The 19,321-nt window shown below is 36.9% G+C and overlaps 1 long non-coding RNA gene across 1 annotated transcript in view; it reads right to left on the bottom strand.

Moving 5' to 3' along the window:
- Positions 1-520: 520 nt before the first annotated feature.
- LOC147349336 (uncharacterized) overlaps positions 521-19,321 on the bottom strand; it is a 173,434-nt gene continuing 154,633 nt past the window's right edge. The window contains exon 3 of the long non-coding RNA XR_015150360.1: positions 521-758. This is a non-coding gene — a long non-coding RNA (uncharacterized LOC147349336). The remainder of the gene's footprint in view (positions 759-19,321) is intronic.

The following is a 19,321-nucleotide window of genomic DNA, read 5'->3' as shown; positions in this document are numbered from 1 at the left end:
CAGACTCATGTCCATCGAGTCAGTGATGCCATCCAGCTATCTCATCCTCTGTCGTCCCCTTCTCCTCTTGCCCACAATCCCTCCCAGCATCAGAGTCTTTTCCAATGAGTCAACTCTTCACATGAGGTGGCCAAAGTACTGGAGTTTCAGCTTTAGCATCATTCCTTCCAAAGAAATCCCAGGGCTGATGTCCTTCAGAATGGACTGGTTGGATCTCCTTGCAGTCCAAGGGACTCTCAAGAGTCTTCTCCAACACCACAGTTCAAAAGCATCAATTCTTCGGTGCTCAGCCTTCTTCACAGTCCAACTCTCACATCCATACATGACCACAGGAAAAACCATAGCCTTGCCTTGACTAGACGAATCTTTGTTGGCAAAGTAATGTCTCTGCTTTTCAATATGCTATTTAGGTTGGTCATAACTTTCCTTCCAAGGAGTAAGTGTCTTTTAATTTCATGGCTGCAGTCACCATCTGCAGTGATTTTGGAGCCCAGAAAAATAAAGTCAGCCACTGTTTCTACTGTTTCCCCATCTATTTCCCATGAAATAATTCTCATAAGACTCAGAAAACCAAAATTTCAATATACACTTTGGAAGGTAGCTTCAAGGATGGGTCTCGTAATTCTTGCCTCTTGATATTTAGTAAACTGGATCTTGTGACTTGCTTCTGAGGACTAGAATAAGGCAGAACTCTGGTATGTGTTCTTCTCTCTTCTTTTTTTCTAGTAGCTGATCCTCCAGCCCCTTCAGACTGCAGCCTAGGCACATATAATAAGAGTAAAGTTAAAAAATAAAATAAAGAGCAAACTCCAGAAACCTCATGAGCACAAAATTTAATAAAGTCTAGCAGACTACATAATCAAATTTTCAAAGAGAAATTCATGATTGAAAAAATCACTTTTAATACTAAGTGAAGTGAATGTTACTCAGTTGTACCCAACTATACAGCCCATGTAATTCTTCAGGCCATAATACTGGAGTGGGTAGCTGTTCCTTTCTCCAGGTGATCTTCCCAGACCAGGGATCGAATCCAGGTCTCCCACATTACAGGAGCTGAGCACCTGCTGAATTGCTGGGGAGGCCCAAACATGCTGGAGTGGGTAGTCCATCCCTTCGCCAGCGGATCTTCCTGACCCCAGAATTGAACTGGGGTCTCCTGCATTGCAGACAGATTCTTTACCAGCTGAGCTACCTGGGAATCCCATTAACAGTAAACAGTTTTTAATAGTAAACTTAGAGTGAAAAACAAAATCAAGAAAGAAATCAAGTATTCAATTAGGGAATCTAGAGAAGAACAACATAAAATGCATAAACTTATATTGTAAAGAAATATTAAAACAGCACATACACATATAATTAATATATTAATAAAATATAAAATAGGTTGTTCCTTCAAAAGCATCATAAAATCATATAATACCTTAAAATCAAGGGAAAAATCACAATTATAAGTTAATAAATTTAAATAACCATAGATTTGCAGATTACTATAAATAAAATAATAATTACCAATAAAATTGTTTTATTTTTAAAACTTTCATTGTATTATAAGGTCTGAGAAGTCAGGAGTTGTGTTCACTACTCACCATTATATAATGAATGCCTAATACAAAATAGTCAGTAGTTATCTATTGAACATAAACACATAACAATGAATAAATGAGTAGTCCCTCATGTTAATAAACTAAAGAAGGAAAAACATAACCATATTCTTAGAGAAATAAAAATGAAAACAATGTGTGTGTATGTATATATATAGAGAGAGATACAGATATTCCTTAAACCTCTAGTTAGTAAAAATCAAAACATATTTTGAGATTAGTTGTTTTCAACTTTGCAGGAAAATGGTAATCTCATACATAGCTGCTAGGAGTTTAAACTGGTAGAGTCACTCTGGCAGGAGATATGGAAATATTAACTTTCAATGTTCACCTATTCCTTCACAGGAAATGACATTTCCATGTATCTTCTCTAGAAAGTATTTGAATATGGGCACAATAAGCATTTATAAGAATATTCCTGCAACATGGTCAATAACCAAAAAAAGAGGTAAATTACTAAAACCAACCAACATGCCCATTCATGTGGACCTGACTAAATAAATCACATGATATCTATCATATGGCTGCTATTTATGCAGCCTTTCAAAAGAATGAAGTAAGAACTCAATGTGCTAACAGGAAGGTCTACAAGATATATTAACCAAAGGGAAAATAGGTTGCTTAACAATGTACACATAGGTATTTACATAAACAATAATAAAATGATGTATTTCTTTATATGTATGTTTTAAAATACAAACTACTGAAATATATTACCTACAGACTGCTGTCATACTACCTCTATAAACATATTTAAAATAAAGTGTCTGATATGTTTTAGGTGAAACTTCTAAGGAAATAGATTTGATTAGTAAACTGCACTTCCATTCAGACTTTACTTTTTTAACTCTAAAAGTTGATAGAGCCTATATTGTTCACTTTTTTTATATTGAATTTTGACTTTAAAATTACTCTTTTGTTTACATAGCTTAGATATGAATTCTACGAGTAGCATTTTGGGGGCTGTCAAATATGGAGAGGGAAAGTCTCTGTGGGTGGGCAAAATTTTCTGCTTTCCAAGTTGCAAAAACCACTTTGCAATAATTATCTTGTCTGATCGTAGACATAATTATTTCCCATAAAATGATTTTAATACAGTTTCTTAAACAATGGTAACTGAGAAGTCTTTCCATGGATATGAAAAATGAGTAGATGTACTTGAAGCTGTTATTCAGTATTACAAGAATTTTTCTTCTCTATACGTGCTATTCAATTAAAGCTATTTATAAACTCTTTTAACTGGCTTCACAATTATAGTCCACTTTGCACTGCCCACTGTATATGTATATTTTGAAAACTACATGTGTGAAATTCTGTACTTACTGAGCAGAGTGCCCTGCTGCTGGAACATTGACTTAGGCTGTCAGAGATGTAAAAGTAAAGAACTAGGTAAACCTAAATAGAGACTGTTGAATGCTTCAATTCACCTGCAGCTAACCCACCAAGTGGGACACTCTATTTGTTGAGAAATGCTGTGCCAAGGATATCACATTTAATGGCTTTGGCAAGAAAAATGATTTTCATCAGCTGTAACAAACAAGTTCCCCATCTCCAACCCTACCATCTGTCCTCCTGGTTCCCAACCAGAACTCTATATATGGGCTCAATTGAACAGGTTTCAGACTGCCTAAGGTCACTGCACAATCAACCTTAACAGATGGCATCACAGCGAACATCTAAACTGTAGCAGTGGCCAAAAGCAGAGGATAATCCTCATTGCTGAGGAAGAATGCCCTCTGTGCTTGCTGCCCTGATGTTCTGATTCTACTAAACATTTCATGTGAAAATAAGGCTTCATAGTCTTTATATTAATAGCTTAAATGGATAAGTCTTTGCACTAATTTGCCAGTGGATTTCTATCTTAAAACTTGTTTCTGTTATTTTCATTGTCTTGGTATAATTAAGATAAAATACTATAAGTTAATATCCACTTAGTCACCTTCAGAAAATATATATGTGTGTGTGTGTGTGTGTGTATGTGTGTATTTAAGAGGTGAAATAGGCTAGGCATGTTATTTTAAGACATCACTGTACACTGAAAAATAACACAATTAGAAGTTAAACTAGTCATACAGCTTGAGATAATCTTAAGTAATTAATGATGAACATAACATCTTTTAAACTTTAAAGTTAGTCCTACTTAAGTAACAGCCATGCTTATTTCCAGCTGATTGATATTCACACTTGATTTCTCAACATCAAATTCAACAGTAAATGGCATAGCTCTTGCTTGCAAGTAGCTAATTTCTAATTTTCATATTTACTATGAGTAGTTTCATTCCATCATCACCTAGCTTTACTATTTGGAGACAAAGAATGCTGGAATTTAAAGTTCACCCATTTTCTATCTCCCCCAATAGTAATACCGAGAAGGCAATGGCACCCCACTCCAGTACTTTTGCTTGGAAAATCCCATGGATGGAGGAGCCTGGTGGGCTGCAGTCCATAGGGTCGCTAGAGTCAGACACAACTGAGCGACTTCACTTTCACTTTTCACTTTCATGCATTGGAGAAGGAAATGGCAACCCACTCCAGTGTTCTTGCCTGGAGAATCCCAGGGTTGGGGAAGGCTGGTGGGCTGCCGTCTACGGGATCGCACAGAGTCGGACACGACTGAAGCGACTTAGCAGCAGCAGCAGCAGCCATTTACCCCACCATGTTCTAATAATTCTGAAAGCCAAACTTATATCTTTTAAGTGGGAACTGGAGATTTCATTCTGAAGAAGATAGTGAAATCTTAGAACTCCCAGTGAAAAGGGTCAGAGATAAAAACTTCCATTCGGAAGCCTTGTTATACACCCTGAGGAATGGAAGGTGGACTTGAGAAAACTATTTAAAATTAGAATAAAAATTAAGTCAATGGAAAGAAAATTGAAATTATAGCATCAGCCCAAAAATATCAAAAATTGAAGAAAATATAAAAACAAAGGAGAGGCAATTATTAGTAAAAGAGTTTAAGTAAATTTCATAGAATTTAAGGATATGAATTTTCAGACTAAAGGGGTTTGTAAATTATCCCTGAAGTCCTACACTATGACATCTTATCATGACATTTCAGGTAATAGGGACATGGAGAAGATCATAATAACCGCCAGAGAGAACAAAATAGACTACATAGAAGGATTAAAATTCAGAATACCAACATTGGAAGGTGGAAGACAATATATCAATGCCTTCTCATTTTGAGAGGAAATTTTACTTAGGATTCCAAAAACAGGCAAATAATTGAGTGTATGAGTTTAGTAAACATGATTTTTGATAAGGGAATTATGATAAATCTACCTTCAGAAATTCTGTATGTTCTTCTCCCCAAAACAGGTATTAATGTAAACCAAGAAAGAGAAGGACTTAATGTTAAATAACTAGCCCAAATCACAGAATTAGAAGGAGGAAAAGACCCTGATGCTGGGAAATACTGAAGGCAGGAGAAGAAGAGGGCAACAGAGGATGAGACGGTTGGATAGCATCACCGACTCAATGAACATGAGTTTGAGCAAGCTCTGGAAGATGGTGAAGGACAGGAAAGCCTGGCATGCTGTAGTCCATGGGGTTGCAAAGCGTTGGATATGACTTAGTGACAGAACTGAACTGAAAAAGTTCTTCAAGAAAAGTAAAACAAAAGCAAAACTTGCTGAGTCCTTGATGTGTTTATGTGTAAGATAATATTTAGAGATTTTACAATTATCTTCTAAGTTTCAGAAAAAAATTACATAGAAAAGTAAGCAAAGAGAGAGAGAGAAAAAGACTTTAATCTTTGGAAGCAAAGGGAAGGGAAACAGCATATCATTGTTTTAAGGTAGTTATAGTCAGTGTAAGGAAAACACTATATATTTGTTTTAAAAATTGTGATACAATTAATTGGATAAAGGTAGGGAGGTTAAGAAGGAACTTTGGATAGTGGTTAAGCTAGTTAGATTCTTATTACCATGTGCGCTAAGTTACTTCAGTCGTGTCCGACTCTTTGTGACCCTATGGACTGTAGCCTTCGAGGTTTCTCTGTCCATTGGATTCTCCAGGCTAGAATATTGCAGTGGGTTGCCTGCCTTCCTCCAGGAGATTTTCCTGACCCAGGGATAAAACCTACATATCTTACATCTCCTGTGTTGGCAGGCAGGTTCTTAACCACTAGGGCCACCCAGGAAAACCTGAGTATTACTACGTGTGTGTTAGTCACTCAGTCATGTCCGACTCTGTGACCCCATGGACCACAGCCCAGCAGGCTTCTCCATCCATGGAATTCTCCAGGCAAGAATACTGGAGTGGGTTGCCATTTCCTTCTCCAGAGTATTACAGGAGATAGAGAATGAATGAAGGATGAAGGAAAATCTACTAAAATAGATTCAAAGAGGTAATATATCTGAACTTTAGATCTCACTATGTTATTAAATGAGGAAAAACTCTAAGTCCAGTTATCTTCTCTTGTGCTAAAAAAAAAAAAAAAAGAGTCAATAGAAATGGAGGGAAAGGGGGTGAGAACTCAAGAAAACATAAGAAAGAATTGTAAAAATATAAGTGGTCCTGTGTCAGCAGGCTTGGCTCAGCAAGCTATGGTAAGTTGTTAGAGTGGAAGTGAAATAGGCTATAATAATGACTTTCAAAAGCTAATAAAAATTGTTCCTTCGTGAAAACTCTAGTTAGTATCTTCATCATTGCACTTCTGCCTATTATATTCAGGAAGGACAGACCATCCAAAAAAAACCACCCTATATATATTAATATATATGTAATAAAATATATAAATATATATAAGGTTATGGTTTTTCCAGTGGTCATGTATGGATGTGAGAGTGGGACTGTGAAGAAAGCTGAGCACCGAAGAATTGATGCTTTTGAACTGTGGTGTTGGAGAAGACTTGAGAGTCCCTTGGACTGCAAGGAGATCCAACCAGTCCATTCTAAAGGAGATCAGTCCTGGGTGTTCACTGGAAGGACTGATGCTAAAGCTGAAACTCCAATACTTTGGCCACCTCATGCTAAGAGTTGACTCATTGGAAAAGACTCTGATGCTGGGAGGGATTGGGGGCAGGAGGACAAGGGGACGACAGAGGATGAGATGGCTGGATGGCAACACCGACTCAATGGATGTGAGTCTGAGTAAACTCCGGGAGTTGGTAATGGACAGGGAGGCCTGGCATGCTGGGATTCATGGGGTCCCAAAGAGTCGGACATGACTGAGCAACTGAACTGAATATATACATGTGTTATATAAAATTACTAAAAGTTAACTTGTCTTGGCTGAAGTGGGAATGGAAACCTCAGTTACTCTCTCATACCAACTTCACCCCACCCACACACATAACAAGGCAGTTGTTCTTACTCTAATCTAGAATCACGTATCTCTCAGAACTCTGAGAACTCAATTGTAAAACCAACAGTCTAATGTAACTCTGATTTTCTACTGAAATAACTGAGCATGGAAAGGATGTATGATTTGTCCAGGTTTATTCAGTGGAATATAACCAAGTATTCTCCAACCCAGGTCTATGTTATCTCCCAGAGTGCTTCTCTTTTTCCTCTTCTACATTCAAACTGTTTTAATTAAAGGACTCTGAGTCAGTTGCTTAATTTAACATTGTATTGTACTGTGCAGTCACTAAGTTGTGTCTGTTCTTTGAGACCCCATGGATGCAGGATGCCAGGCTTCCTTGTCCTTCAGTGTTTCTGGAGTTTGTTCAAACTCATGTCTGTTGAGTTAGTGATGCCATTCAACCATCTCATCCTTTGTTGCTCCCTTCTCCTCCTCCCTTCAATCTTTCCCAGCATCAGGGTAGTTTCCAATGGGTTGGTGCTTCACATCACATGGCCAAAGTATCGGAGTTTCAGCTTCAGCATCAGTCTTTCCAACGAATATTCAGGATTGACTTCCTGTAGGATTGACTGGTTTGAGCTCTTTGCTGTCCAATGGACTCTCAAGAGTCTTCTCCAGCACCACAGTTCGAAAGTATCAATTCTTCAGCCTTCAGGTTTCTTTATGGTCCAACTCGCACATGACTACTGGAAAAACCATAGCTTTGAATATATAGACCTTTATTGGCAAAGTGATGGCTCCGCCTTTTAATATGCTGTCTAGGTTTGTCATAGTTTTCTTTCAATTTAACTTATTCAGTTCAGTTCAGTTCAGCCGCTCAGTCATGTCTGACTCTTTGGACCCCATTGACTGCAGTATGCCAGGCCTCCCTGTCCATCACTAACTCCTGGAGTTTACTCAAACTCATCTCCATTGAATCGGTGATGCCATCCAACCATCTCATCCTCTGTCATCCACTTCTCCTGCCTTCAATTTTTCCCAGCATCAGGGTCTTTTCAAATGAGTCAGTTCTTCCCATCAGGTAGCCAAAGTATTGGAATTTCAGCTTCAGCATCAGTCCTTCCAATGAATATTCAGGACTGATTTCCTTTAAAATGGACTGGTTGGATCTCCTTGTAGTCCGAGGGACTCTCAAGAGTCTTCTCTAACACCACAGTTCAAAAGCATCAATTGTGCAGTGCTCAGCTTTCTTTATAGTTGAACTCTCACATCCATACATGACTACTGGAAAAACCATAGCTTTGACTAGGTGAACCTTTGTTGGCAAAGTAATCTCCCTGCTTTTTACTATGCTGTCTAGGTTGGTCATAACTCTTCTTCCAAGGAGTAAGCGTATTTTAATTTCATGGCTGCAGTCACCATCTTCAGTGATTTTGGAGCCCCCCAAAATAAAGTCTGTCACTGTTTCCACTGTTTCCCCATCTATTTTCCATGAAGTGACAGGACTAGATGACATGATCTTAGTTATCTGAATATTGAGTTTTAAGCCAACTTTTTCACTCTCCTCTTTCACTTTCATCAAGAGGCTTTTTAGTTCTTTGCTTTCTGCCATAAGGGTGGTGTTATCTGCATATCTGAGGTTATTAGTATTTCTCCCAGCAATCTTGATTCCAGCTTGTGCTTCATCCAGCCTGGCATTTCTCATGATGTACTCTGCATATGTTAAATAAGCAGGGTGACAATATACAGCCTTGATGTACTCCTTTCGTGATTTGGAACCAGTCTGTTGTTCCATGTCTAGTTCTAACTGTTGCTTTGTGACCTGTATTCAAATTTCTCAGGAGGCAGGTTAGGTGGTCTGGTATTCTCATTTCTTCAGGAATTTTCCACAATTTGTTGTCATCTACAAAGTCAAAAATTTTGGCATAATCAATAAGGCAGAATTAGATGTTTTTTGGAGCTCTTTTGCTTTTTCTATGACCCAACAGAAGTTGGCAATTTGATCACTGGTCCATCTGCCTTTTCTAAATCCAGCTTGAACATCTAGAAGTGCACAGTTCACATACTGTTGAAGCCTGGCTTGGAGAATTTTGAGCATTACTTTGCTAGCGTGTGAGATGAGTGCAATTGTGTGGTAGTTTGAGCATTCTTTGGCATTGCCTTTCTTTGGGATTGGAATGAGAACTGACCTTTCCCAGTCCTGTGATCAGTGCTGCATTTTTTGAAATTTGCTGGCATATATATTGAGTGTGGCACTTTAACAGCATCATCTTTTAGGATTTGAAATAGTTCAACTGGAATTCCATCACCTCCACTAGCTTTGTTCGTAGTGATGCTTCCTAAGGCCCACTTGACTTTGCATTCCAGGATGTCTGGCTCTAGGTGAGTGATCACACCATCATGGTTATCTGGGTCATAAAGATATTTTTTGCATAGTTCTTATGTGTATTCTTGCCACCTTTTCTTAATATCTTCTGCTTCTGGTAGGTCTATACCATTTCTGTCTTTTATTGTGCCCATTTTTGCATTTTCTGCATCTATTAACCTGATCATATGATTTTATTTTTCAATTTGTTAATGTGATATATTACACTGATTGATTTTCAGGTATTGAAAAATTCTTACATCATTGTAATAAATCCCATTTGATCCTGATGATGATCCTTTTAATGTATTGTTGGATTCTGTTTGCTAATATTTTCTTAAGATTTTTGAATCTATGTTCATCAGTGATAAGCTAAGCTAAGTCGCTTCAGTCGTGTCCGACTCTCTGTGACCCCATAGACAGCAGCCCACCAGGCTCCCCCATCCCTGGGATTCTCCAGGCAAGAACACTGGAGTGGGTTGCCATTTGCTTCTCCAATGCATGAAAGTGAAGTCGCTCAGTCGTGTCAGACTCTTCGCGGCCCCATGGACTGTGACCTACCAGGCTCCTCTGTCCATGGGATTTTCCAGGCAAGAATACTGGAGTCAGGTGCCATAACCTTCCTCAGTGATATTGCCCTGTAATTTTCTTTGTGAATTGTCTAGTCTGTGAATTTTGTATGAGGGAAACGGCAGCCTCATACAGTGCGTGAGTTTGGAAATTTTCTTCCTCTGCAGTTTTTTGGAAGAATATGAGAAGGATAGGTCAGCTCTTCTCTAAATGTTTGATAGAATTCACCTGTGAAACCACCTGGTACTGGACTTGTTTGTTGGGAATTCTTTTATTACTGATTCAATTTTATTACTGTATTTGGTCTGCTCATATTTTCTATTTCTTCCAGTTCAGTTTTGGGAGATTGCACATTTCTAGTAATTTTTAAATGTCTTCTACATTGTTCCTTTGACTGGCAGATAGTTTTTTGTAGTAGTCTCAGAATAATTTGTTTTTCTGTAGTGTCAGTTGTAACTTCTTTTTCATTTCTGGTTTTACTCATTTTCACCCTCTTTTTTCTTGACTATTTTAGCTCAAAGGCATTTCAATTTTGTTTACCTTCTCAAAGAATCAACTCTTAGTTTCATTAACCTTTTATTTTGCTTTTTAGTCTCTGTTTCATTTATTTCTGCTCTGATTTTTATGATTTCTTTCTCCCTACTAAATGTAGGCTTTGCTTGTTCCTTCTCCTGCTCCTTTAGACTCCTAAGGCTAGATTGTTTATTTGAGAATGTTTTTGTTTCCTGGGGTAAACTACTGTCACTATAAACTTCCCTCTCAGAACTTCCTTGGCCAAGTTCCATAGATGTAGGATTGTTATGTTTTCAGTTTCATTTATCTCCAGGTAAATTTTGATTTCTTCTTTGACTTCTTAAGTTATCCATTTGTTGTTTAGAATTATATTGCTTAGCCTCCACGGGTTTTTAAGTTTCCTGTAGGCTTTTTATTCTAGTTGATTTCTAGTCTCAGAGCACTGTGGTCGGAAAAGAAGCTTGTACGATTTCAATTTTTGGAATGTTTTTGAGCTCTTGTTTGCAGTATTCAGTTGTTTTCTTCAGTAATAACCCATGGCTTCTGCTCCTTTCCAATAATTGTGGAAGCAACAATTATTGCTTTTATCACTGGAGTTGTGGATTACTGTCTTCTATCACTGGAGTTGTGTTGTTTCAAATATCTACAATAATACCTGTTTTCTGCCCTGTTCATGCATTATATACTATTGAGTTATTAATGCTCATTAAAGCTTAAAAAAAAATGGGTAAATGGCTTATGTAACAGCCATGAGATAGGAAAATACATGATACATTGGTTAGCTCAGACTAGGTAAGGTTAGTTGGCAATATGATAACTGCTTTGAAATACATGAAAGATTGCTTGTTCTGTTAATAGTAATGATAGTCACTGAGTAATGGAACATAATGCATTGAGAGGGAGAGAAATTCTATTAAATATTTAGAAAAGGACCTCAAGTCATTGATGAATAGAAAAAAGCTAAGTGGCTAATGATGTAGGTCATAAACTTTGGGTCCCTGAAGATCTGCCAGAAAAAAGCTCTCAATAACCTGCCTTTAATTACTAGGATTTCATGAAGGAGATTATGGGACTTTACTCCCTGATACTTTCTCAATTTCTGTTGTCCAAGCATGAGGGTAAAACTCATACTTGACATAGAAAATGTATATTCTCCTTCCTGACATGTTTATTATTTTGCATAGTGACATTAGTAGGATATTAGGTTTGTGTTATGGTATAGACATTATGGTCCATAAATATTCTAAAGGGAAATGCTTAGAGAGTGAATTTAAATCCCCAAAGAAGAACATTCAAAAAATTTAAGCAGCCGTGTTTTGAAGATGCTTATTATCTTATTTCAGTAATGATTGTTGATTATGTTAATGATCATCTCAATAATTTCTTATATAGATAATTGGTAAGAGTAATTTAAGTGTACTCCTATTTTAAATATTCTTAATTAGTAAAGCACATTTAAATAAATTACCATATTATTGAAGGTCACGCATAAGTATGGTTCACCAAAATTTTACAAAATTATAGCAAACTATATTCTGTGACATTCATCTTTAAGAATAACTCAACAAATATAAATTCAATATTTTGGGGATTAAAAAATTTTAAATAGAGCATATTTTTCAGTGATATGAACAAAATAAAACATGGTTGGCAACTAAATTTGTTATATTCTGTTGTTGACAAAAGAATGGTCACTTTACAAAAAGAAAGCAGTCTTTTTTTTTTTCCTGTTTTTAACAATATGAACAAAAATTGAGAGAAGGAAAATGTTGGAGAGGATACAAAGATAGAAAGAAAAAAAAAAGCAAAAAATCACCTATCTCTCTCTAATAAGCAAAAGCACCTCTCTAGTAATACCACCTAAATTAGCCAAGCTAGTAAACTGGATAGCATTAACAACATATAGTAGGCACAGAAAGGAAAAGATGAATGCAGGAAGGAAGGGAGGGAGGAAAGAAAGTTAATTATTATATATGAGCCATTTTTAAGGGTAGTTATATGACATAAATAACACTAAAATAAAATGGAACAGAATAAAGAGCCCAAAAATACAGCTCCACATTTACAGTCCACTAATAATTGACATGGCAAATAGATGGGGAAACAGTGGAAACAGTGGCTGACTTTATTTTTTGGGGCTCCAAAATCACTGCAGACGGTGATTGCAGCCATGAAATTAAAACACGCTTACTGCTTGGGAGAAAAGTTATGACCAACCTAGACAGCATATTAAAAAGCAGAGACATTACATTGCCTACAAAGTCTGTCTAGTCAAGGCTATGGTTTTTCCAGTGGTCATGTAAGGATGTAAGAGTTGGACTATAAAGAAAGCTGAGTGCAGAACAATTGATGTTTTTGAATCATGGTGTTGGAGAAGACTCTTCAGAGTTACTTGGACTGCAAGGAGATCCAACCAGTCCATCCTAAAGGAAATCAGTCCTAAATATTCATTGGAAGGACTGATGTTGAAGCTGAAACTCTAGTACTTTGGCAACCTGATGCAAAGAGCTGACTCATTTGAAAAGACCCTGATGTTGGGAAAGATTGAAGGCAGGAGAAGAAGGGGATGACAGAGGATGAGATGGTTGGATGGCATCACCGACTCAATGGACATGAGTTTGCGTAAACTCCGGGAGTTCATGATGGACAGAGAGGCCTGGTGAGCTGCAGTTCATGGGGTCGCAAAGAGTCGGACACAACTGAGCAACTGAACTGAACTGAATAATTGACAAGGGAACCAAGAACAATCAATTGGGACAGGATAGTCTCTTCAAGAAAGATTGTTGGTAATACTAGACAGGCACATGCAGAAAAATAAAATTGAATCTGTAATCTTACATCACTCACAAAAATTAACTCAAAGTTTTAAACCTAAGACTTGACACCCTAAAAGTCCTTAAAGAAAGTATGGGGCGAAATTTTTGTCACTGGTCTTAGCAATGATTCTTTTGGATATAACCTGAAAAACAGAAGAAACAAAAATAGAAAATAAACAAGCTATACTATCTCAAAGTGAAAGTCTTCTGCACAGCATATGAAATAGTCAACAGAATGAAAAGGCAACCAACAGAATGGGAGATAATTGTTGCAAATCATATTATAAAAGGTTAATAATCAAAATATATAACAAAATCTCACACAGCTCAATAACAAAAACAAAAACACTGTGTTTTAAAAAATGAGCCAAAGAACTAAATAGACATTTTTCCAGAAAAGACATATGAATGGCCTGCAGGTACATGAAAAGATGGTAAACATCACCAATCATTAGAGAAATAAAAATCAAAGCCACAATGAGATATCACCTCCCACATATTAGGATGCCTCTTATAAAAAAGACAAGAAATAACAATTGCTGGCAAGGATGTGGGGAAAAGGGAGTTCCTGCATACTGTTGGTGAGAAAGTAAATTGTTTCAGTCAGTATTGAAAAATACACAGTTTCCTTTTATTCTTTTAACACAGAACTACCATATGAACTACCAGCAGTCCACTTCTGGGTACTTACTCAAAGAAAACAAAACCACTAACTTGAAAAGATATATATAACCCATGTTCATTGTACTATTATTCCCAATAGCCAAGATATGGAAACAAACTAAGGGTGCATCAATGGATGAGTGGATAAAGAAGACGTGCTTTGTACATACAATGGGATATTAATTCAGTTTCGAGAAAAAAGGGGATCTTGCCACTTGTGACCACAGGGATGGACCTTGAGGGCATAATGCTAAGTGAGATAATTAAGACTGAGAAAGACAAATACTGTATGATATTACTTATATGTGGAATCAAAAAAGTTGAGTTCATAAATCAGAGAGTAGAATAGTGTTTGGTAGGGACTTGGGCTGAGGGAATTGGGAAGATGTTCATTAAAGTTACAAATTTTCAACTGGTAGATAAACAAGTCCAGAGATCTAATGTACTGCATAGTTATCATATTGAACAATATTATAAATGTCAAAGTTGCGACAAGACTTGGTATAAATTGTTCTAATCACACAAAAAATAATGATGTAAGAGGATAGAGGCCTTAGCTAATGCTGTGGTGCCATATATAAATGCATTAAATCAACATGTTGTAAACCTTAAATGTATACAATGTTACTGGTCAATTCTATGTCAAATAAATAAATGTAGTGGGTTGCAATAAGCACTTTTAAAATAAACTGCAATGGAGCAGAATGATGCATTGTATATGAAAGGTGAACTCTTATTTCCAGAAGCCTTTATTGTACATGTTTTTACAGGTTTAGAGGAGAAGTGGATCATGAGTAAAAAATATCAATATGTATCTTAGGTAGCAGACAAAAAATGAAAATAGACCAAAACAAAAACAAACAAACCCTTATTTGACCATGTTTGGTAAACAACTTGAGTAGTTCTATTAATGAATCAAAAACAAAGGATTATAAGCCAAATACCCACAACATTAAATAAGATAAAGAGTAAGCTTTCTTACAACTCTTTTCCTTTATCCATGAGAATATTGTATTTTTATGCCACTGCTTCGGGCATCTGTGAAAAACAGACATGAAGTTAGATGCTCAGATATTGCACTGCTAGAGAAGTATGGTGCTCAAGTAACTATATAAATATATCTTCGTTTCACACTACTTTATCCTGATTCAAAAACTTCCTTTTCCAAATTCTACCTCTGTATGCTTCTCAGTATCTATTTTGTATTTAGAATCTGGAGATCTTCAGATTAAAATTCCAGCTCTGCCACTTAATGACTGAATAGGCAAGATGTTTGATAATTCTAAGTGTCTCATATATCAAGCAAGGATAATAACAGGAACTTTTTAAATGGTATAAAATGAGATATCATAGTTAATGTAACATGCACAGTGTGTCATAAAATAGTGAGCACTTCAGAAATGTTGTTACTATTATTAACAAATAGATTGAAGGTGCTGACGAGTGAATTCTTAGGAACAAGTTTTACTGTCAGTATCTTCAACCTTTTAATATATGAAAAATGGAAATTACTGAGCAAACATGCTTGATTCAAATTTACTACATAATAGTATAATTTTATTTTGAAAGAATTTTTTTGTGTCTTTGCTTCCAGTATGGATGTAAAAATACATACACACAAAAACGATTCTTTTACTGATAAAAGGAACATCTATAATCTACAAATTATAAAATTTTAGCCCATTAGAGAAATAAGCTGGTGAGGCAGACATATGAATAGGATTCTAAAGGGTGATAAAACCCTCTGAAGAGTGATAGAACTGAAAACTATTTCACCACTGTCAGAGCATGGGAGAAGAATGTGGAAGCTATAAAAGTAGTCCAGACAATAGCAACTCAAATTTAGGAACTCCTTAAAGGTGGCAGATTCATGTTGATGTATGGCAAAACCAATACAATATTGTAAAGTAATTAGCCTCCAATTAAAATAAATAAATTAAAAAAAATAAAAGTGAAAAAAAAACAAAAGATTTTTAATAAATATTTTATGGAATATGTTAACTTTTTTTAATTAAACTGAATTTTAGTAGAGAGACAAATGAAAAAAAAAAGAAGAAGTAGAATATGGACTAGCATGACAGCTGTGAAACCTGAGGAGCCCGGAAGTGAAATTTATGAGCTTTTGTTAATGGTCTTCCAACTGGTGCTAATGAGATGACTAAGAGACACCCTATTTGTTGGCTGCTGCTGCTGCTGCTACTAAGTCACTTCAGTCATGTCCGGCTCTGTGCGACCCCATGGACTGCAGCCTACCAGGCTTCTCTGTCCATGGGATTCTCCAGGCAAGAACACTGGAGTAGGTTGCCATTTCGTTCTCCAATGCATGAAAGTGGAAAGTGAAAGTGAAGTCGCTCAGTTGTGTCTGACTCTTAGCGACCCCATGGACTGCAGCCTACCAGGCTCCTCCATCCATGGGATTTTCCGGGCAACAGTACTGGAGTGGGGTGCCATTGCCTTCTCCCCTATTTGTTGGCAAAAGTATGCAAACCCTCATCAAAGAAAGCTGAAGTCGCTAAATTTATACCTAAAGTGAAAGTTTAGTCGCTTAGTCGTGTCCGACTGTTTTCGACCCCATAGACTGTAGCCTACCAGGCTCCTCTGTCCATGGGATTTTCCAGGCAATAGTACTGGAGTGGACTGCCATTTCCTTCTCCAGGGGATCTTCCCAACCCAGGGCTCGAACCCAGGTCTCCCACATTATAGACAGACGCTTTACGTCTGAGCCACCAGGGAAGTCCAAAATTTATACCTAAGTAGATGTCAAAGAAAGAAATTTACCAGGTATCCACAACCTACTGAAAATAGGATGAGATTATCAGGCAGACAAATGTATGTGTATATGAATAATTACAGCAATATAAGACTTTACCATGAATGTTTGGGCTTGGATTATCCAATTTAATCAATATCGGTAAATAATCAGTAAGTATGTACTAAATATATTCTTCTTAGAGGTGCTATGCTGTGTTTAGTCACTTAGTCATTTGGAAGTTACATGTAAAGTTTACTGATCTTATTTTAAACCAGTCTGAATATTTTAGGTAGAAGCATAACATATGAATAATAGTTTTATGAAGATGTTTAATATTTTGACATAAAATGCATTGTACACTTGGTATTCAAATTGAAATTTTTACATGGAGAGAAAATTATTCTAATTTGTATACCCTATAATTAGTTAATATTATAATTAGTTAAATTTCTTAGGTTCATGTGGTGCGCTTCTAACTAAAATATTCAGACTAGTTTAAAATAAGATCATTAAACTTTACATGTAAGTTCCAAACCTTTTGAAAAAGAATAGATGAAGTGCTAGAAATTGTTCAAACTACAGTTTAGAGTTTAAAAAAACTGTAATGATATTTAATGAAAAAATAAAGGAAATAGCTTGGTAGCCTCTAAGGAAATCAGTGGTACTGATAACTAAATAATTAGAACTGGGATTTTGTGAACATCTTTATTAACCTTATATTAATTTGAAAAGTGAGGATAGAAAATAAAAAAGCCTGATTCCCAGAAGTTACACTGAAGGATGCACAAAATAAATAGGAATCATAATAAAGGTGAGGCTCATCTAATATATAACCAAATGAAAGCTTACAGTTCCTTGGACTCAAACTTCTAAAATTTGATTATTTTTGTTTTTAGAAAGAATAGTAAATATCTCATAAAATTCTCCTTTGTAAGATGAACAGATTTTGTTGGCTATAATAGTAGTAGATATGAGGGGAGGAAAGTAATACATATATGTGTGTTCCCTGAAGAACTATGGATGGAGGTTCATAACACTGTACAGGAGATGGGACGACAGAGGATGAGATGGCTGGATGGCATCACTGACTCAATGGACGTGAGTCTGAGTGAACTCTGGGAGTTGGTGATGGACAGGGAGGCCTGGCATGCTGCGATTCACGGGGTCGCAAAGAGTCAGACATGACTGAGCGACTGATCTGATCTGATCTGATGGTGGAAAGCGAAGAGGAACTAAAGAGCCTCTTGATGAAGATGAAAGAGGTGAGTGAAAAAGCTGGCTTAAAACTCAACATTCAAAAAACTAAGATCATGGCATCTGGTCCCATCAGTACATGGCAAATAGATGGGGAGCAATGAAAACAGTGACAGACTTTATTTCTTGGGCTCCAGAATCACTGTGGTTGGTGACGGCAGCCATGAAATTAAAAAACGCTTGCTCCTTGGAAGAAAAGCTATGACTGACATAGATGGCATATTAAAAAGCAAAGACATTACTTGGCCTACAAAGGTTGGTCTAGTCAAAGGTATAGTTTTTCCTGTAGTCACGTACAGATGTGAGAACTGGACAATAAAAAAGGCTGAGCACCAAAGAATTGATGTCTTTGAACTGTATTACTGGAGAAGACTCTTGAGAGTCCCCTGGACAGCAAGGAGATCAAACCAGTCAATCATAAAGGAAATCAGTCCTGAATATCCATTGGAAGGACTGATGCTGAAGCTTAAACTCTAATACTTTGGCCACCTGATGCAAAGAGCCGACTCATTGGAAAAGACCCTGATGCTGGGAAAGATTGAAGGCAGGAGGAGAAGGGGACAACAGAGGATGAGATGGTTGGATGGCATCATTGACTCAATGGACATGAGTTTGAGCAAACTCTGGTAGATTGTGAAGGATAGGGAAGCCTGGCATACTACAGTGCATGGGGTTGCAAAGAGTCGGACATGACTGAGCCACTGAACAACAACAGTAGGTGATGACCAGAACCAACCCAAACAAAGAGTAGTGCAAGAAGGCAAAGTGGCTGTCTGAGGAGGTTTTACAAAAAGCTGAAGAAGAGAAGTGAAATAGCAAGAGAGAAAGGGGAAGATATACCCAACTGAATACAGAGTTCCAGGAAATAGCAAAGAACAATAAGAAGGCCTTCTTAAATGAACAATGCAAAGAAATAGAGGGAAAGAATAGAATGGGAAGACTAGAGATCTCTTCATGAAAACTGGAGATACCAAGAGAATATTTCATGCAAAGATGAGCACAATAAAGGACAGAAACTATATGGACTTAACAAAAGCAAAACCATGATGGTGTGATCACTCACCTAGAGCCATCCTGGAGTGTGAAGTCAAGTGTGCTTTAGGAAGCATTACTACAAACAAAGCTAAAGAATGTGATGGAATTCCAGCTAAGCTATTTCAAATCCTAAAAGATGATGCTCTTAAAGTGCTGCACTCAATATGCCAGCAAATTTGGAAAATTCAGCATTGGTCATAAGACTGGAATAGGTCAATTTTCATTCCAATCCCAAAGGAAGGCAATGCCAATGAATGTTCAAGCTACTGCACAATTACACTCATTTCACATGCTAGCAAGGTAATAATCAAAATCCTTCCAACTATGCTTCAGCAGTATGTGAACCTAGAATTTCCAGATGTACAAGCTGGATTTAGAAAAGGCTGAGGAACCAGGGATCAAATTGCCAACATCCTTTGGATCAGGGAAAAAGAAAGGGACTTAAAAAAAAAATCTACTTCTGCTTCATTGACTGCCCGAAAGACTCTGACTTTGTGGATCACA

Source organism: Bos grunniens, chromosome 21 (genome assembly GCF_055505025.1).
Source record: "Bos grunniens cultivar Pamir isolate PY7600 chromosome 21, Bosgru_T2T1.0, whole genome shotgun sequence".
In the NCBI taxonomy this organism is placed as follows: domain Eukaryota; kingdom Metazoa; phylum Chordata; class Mammalia; order Artiodactyla; family Bovidae; genus Bos; species Bos grunniens.
The sequence above is the reverse complement of the archived record's forward strand: the minus strand, read 5'-3'. Positions and strand labels throughout refer to the sequence as shown.